The following is an 820-nucleotide window of genomic DNA, read 5'->3' on the forward strand; positions in this document are numbered from 1 at the left end:
TGTCGTCGGCCGCTAATCCCGGAGGAGGCAGGTGGCCTGCTCTGGGTTGCTTGCTGCTTTCCTCTGAAGGGTCCAAATACTATGGGCACCGTAAACTAGTGACTGCGTCCACAGGCCTGTTCTCTGAGCTTCTGACCCTTTCCACCACTTACCAGCTGTTGGATTTGGTGATGAGTTATTTAATTTCTCTTTGTGTCTCTGTCTCCACACCTAAAAAAAATCAGGATAATTAATAGTGTCTGTGGGACTTCCCTGGTGGTCCAGTGGTTAAGACTCTGCACTCCCAATGCAGGGGGGCCAGGTTCGATCCCTGGTCAGGGAACTAGATCCTGCGTGCCACAACTAAGACCCGGCACAGCCAAATAAATAAATATTTTTTAAAAATAGTGTCTCCCTCCTGCAGCTGTTGTGAGAGCATCTGAACAGCGTAGGGCATTTAGAATAGTGCTTGGCACCTAGGAAGTGCTCTATAAATGTTGGCCTTTTTGTACCTAATTAAGTCTCCATCATAAGACCTGTGTTAGGAAACATGACTACTCGCGTTGATTTTCCATTCAGTTTAATTCTAAGAGTACACGTTAAGCTACAGCAGTGTGTGAGGCTCCTTACTAAGCGCTGGGGAGACAGCAAGACAAGCATGACACGGGTTGTGCGTTGGAGCATACAGCCTAGCAGGGCAGAATTAATTAAGTGCAAAACGTAAGCGCTAACAGCTGTGAGTGGAAAATGGATAAATTTTAACCAGGGGGAAAGAGGTGGTCTGGGAAGGCTCCATGGAGGAATTAGTATTTAAGTGAAGACTTAACATATGAATTTCAGT

The 820-nt window shown here is 46.2% G+C and overlaps 1 non-coding gene across 1 annotated transcript; it reads left to right on the top strand.

Annotated features, from left to right (window-relative positions):
- The first annotated feature begins 249 nt into the window (after window positions 1–249).
- On the top strand, window positions 250–322 carry TRNAG-CCC. The gene has a single exon. It is a non-coding gene; the product is annotated as a tRNA-Gly (tRNA).
- Window positions 323–820: the final 498 nt, after the last annotated feature.

This window comes from Monodon monoceros, unplaced genomic scaffold (genome assembly GCF_005190385.1).
Source record: "Monodon monoceros isolate NGI ecotype Baffin Bay Population unplaced genomic scaffold, NGI_Narwhal_1 Super_Scaffold_7, whole genome shotgun sequence".
NCBI classification, from domain to species: Eukaryota; Metazoa; Chordata; class Mammalia; order Artiodactyla; family Monodontidae; genus Monodon; species Monodon monoceros.